Source organism: Etheostoma spectabile, chromosome 14, assembly GCF_008692095.1.
Source record: "Etheostoma spectabile isolate EspeVRDwgs_2016 chromosome 14, UIUC_Espe_1.0, whole genome shotgun sequence".
Lineage (NCBI taxonomy): Eukaryota > Metazoa > Chordata > Actinopteri > Perciformes > Percidae > Etheostoma > Etheostoma spectabile.
In genome coordinates this window covers 12,973,333-12,976,663 of record NC_045746.1, presented here as the reverse complement: position 1 = coordinate 12,976,663, position 3,331 = coordinate 12,973,333, and the positions used below count along the sequence as shown (strand labels likewise).

Genomic DNA, 3,331 nt, shown 5'->3' with positions numbered 1-3,331 from the left:
AATCATATTTAGGTGTCCATTCAATTAGTTTGATAATTAAATTATTTGGAGGCATCAAATTAACTGGCTTTACTTTTAGATAATATCTCAAGCTTTATTAAAATAATTATAATAATAAGCAACATTCAAAATTAGTGATTTAATTCAAAAGTTGAGTGTTATCTTGCACGTGCTGGGGTTGTTGTATCACAAAGAGTTTCATTTAAAAATCTAACACATTGGATACAAGCTCTGATAAGTCTGCCTTTTCTGTTTAACTGGGAGTATGTGTTGTCTTCAGGTGAACTACTGCTTCGTGGAGCATAAATCTCACTTAACTTTGATCATAAAATATAATTCCTGTTGGGAACCACATGGATCTACTATTTCTGAACTGGGCTAAAATGGCAGTTTAATAAGTTTCTTTTCTTGCTGTGCTGTGCACAATCTATCAGACTCCACATGGATGTGTAGGTCTGTGTGTGCTCTCATCTGGCTCTGCCTTTCCCTCACGGTTTCTCAACATCTCAGCTCTGATTGGTTGTGAACAGATACCTGCCCTTAATTGCAGGTCAGACTGCCATTGGTCATTATATCTGTCACTGTGATGGTATTGGAATTGTCTGGGTAGATGAGGGTTGGACAAACACACACAGGCACAAACAAATATAGTGACTCACACTTTTTTTGGTTCTGTCTCGGATAATTGGTTGAAAAAGCATTCAGCAGGATCAGGCTGCTGTCCCTATGGCCCCGGCTGCCATGGTAAATAACGAAGCTCATAAACATTAAAGGCAGGGGGATGATCATTCTGATTTGAGCTTTGCACTCAGAGGAGACCAATTAAGGCCTAGGAGTTCAATGACTTTAAGCATATCATTTTCAATTACGCCCTTTTATTTAAACTTGGAATGATACACCAAAGTCACACTGCTGCAGCAGCTATTGTAGAGCGTTTCTTTTCCTTCTTTTTGTCTTTTACCAGTGACATAAAACTGAGGATAAAACAGCCACTATATAAAACAATTTCTAATACAAGAAGAAGACCTCGGATCAAAGCCAATATAACAGCAATTTTCTTCTCTGCTGTAGTGTCCTTGAGCAGGATGAGACTAAATCCCTACCAGCTCCAAAGGTTTCTGCTCTGTGAGCTGACTCTGCAGTCTGACTCTCCTGTGGAGCGGAAGAAATGAAGAGCTTCTCCATTGGGGATCGATAGAGCATCGAAAAAAAGGCTCTGGACCGACTTCACTTCTGGACACTGCAAGGTTTTCATCTAACACCTGTGGTGTTTGATATGAAAGGAGCATTAAGATCAAAGGGAGAAGATAATGATCCTGAAGAGAACCGTAAAGTCTGAGAAGATCAATTACATTTACATTTTACAATTTAGGCATTTAACAGGCTCTGGAACCCGGAGAGATTTAGAATAAGTACAGCTGCAGAATTTGCTTCACCTCTAATTTATCAGTACAAGCAGCCTGTAAAAGGAAGTGCGAAGGATAAAACAACACACTCCTCTCATCCACATTAACAACCTTTTCCAATGGTAAAATAAAGTTGTGACAAAACCACAGAAGATACTGTCTGTTAAAATTGTCTATTTGGAGATTAATAACACAGTTCCCATCAATCATTTATAAACCATTTTAACTTAGAAATCATATTAATGCTTTGTTTTTTTCACTTAACTCCCCAGTGTAACAAACCCAGACATAGGTTAAACTGACAAGGAACAAACATTTGAAAACGGATGACATTTTGAAACATAGCCATGGTATAGTATAAGCCTAATATTGCTCTCGGAGGTGTTCCAATATTGAAAATAATGTCATTAATTAGTGGCTGGATATGCAGCACTGTGATATGTTTATGTTTGTTGGGTTGCTTTCTTATGCAGAGAGAAAAGTCAACATAATTTGCAGTTGATGTATTTGTTAGTAGGCCTGCATGATTAATCATTATAAAATTGCAATTTTGATTCACCCTGTTCACAATTAAATTTTTAAATAACTTTAAAAAAAAAAGATTCTCATTTAATTTACAAGCCGACTGCATCACAAACGCTACTATTTTCTTTTAAAGTTTTAAAGTGCTCCAAGTGCTGCAATGCTCCCCCTTCTCTTCCTTGAAGTCTCTATGTTTACAAGCTTGTGGTGATACGCAAGGTGCCAAAAGAAAATCTATGTTTGGTACTGCCAGTTTGTTTTGTTTTGTCATGGTCAAAACAATTGTGCAAAGAAATCGTGATTCATATTTTTCCCCGAATTGTGCAGGCCTTTTTGTTAGTTTGGTATCTCCTCCTCTACTCCTACTTTCTTTCCTTTTCTCTTCCACCTGACAGCCTGCCAATACATACATAGAGCCATGATGAAGAGCTTATAGTAGCTCATCAAGACATTATTCTATTTATTCTCTCCCTCCCTAAAGAAATCATGTATGCCTTTGATGCTGCATAGAGTTGCGTTATATCTCCGTAGTTTTTTTCATCTGAATAGAGCCAGTCAACGTAGATATATACGAAACAAATGGTTACGTCCTTCAGTTTTAAATTGCTGAGTGATGTTCAAAGGCACTGTTAAAACGAACCTATTGTTGTCACAAATTTTGACGTCAGTAATCCATTTGCAAAAACAAAGGAATAGACACCTTTTGACCTTTTACAGACCCCACTGGGTGAATCCAAGAGAATGCTCTGGTCACTTATTGATTTTGCCTTTTATGTTAGCTGGAAGGGGTAGCTCATTGGCAACTGAGTTCCCCCACAGTCAGAAGACCTGGGTTCAAGCACCCCATGTTGAATGTGAGTACCAGCTCCTGGGGTGCTGCTCTGAAACAGACCCTACCCTGTGCCCTCACAGTTGGGGATGCCCGTGAAAAGAATATGCTCCTAGCAGCACCAAAAATTACAGATCCATGGAGCTACTGTATAAGACTTTCCGACATTAACTTGATGCAACAGTTTTGGCTCTTGCTACAGTATATATTCCATTAATATGTAATCCTACATCAGCATCAAAGAACCAGGATATATCAGACCCGGGCTGACCTACTTAGTATCACTCATGCTGACTTGTGGCTTATTTCTACATTGATGTAAAGCATTCATTTGCTTCAGTACCAGACTGGCACTTTTTAGCGCTGTGACCTGTAAAAAAAATAATGAATATTGGGCCACCAATATTGGACCGGGTCAGTAGATCAGTACTGATGAATCCATTTTATTACAGAACGTTGTGTAGAAATGATACATGTATTACCAAGTAGTGCTGTTGGGTTCAGATGAATACAATGAAGTAGTGTGTGTATGCAGGTGTGTGCTTGTGTACCTAATTGTGTGTGTGTGTGTGTG

At 38.5% G+C, this 3,331-nt stretch overlaps 1 protein-coding gene across 1 annotated transcript in view; it reads left to right on the top strand.

Annotated features, from left to right (window-relative positions):
• The window catches only part of LOC116702011 (CUB and sushi domain-containing protein 3), a 119,589-nt gene that overhangs the window by 74,880 nt on the left and 41,378 nt on the right, over positions 1–3,331 (top strand). The gene's annotated exons all lie outside the window — the stretch shown is intronic.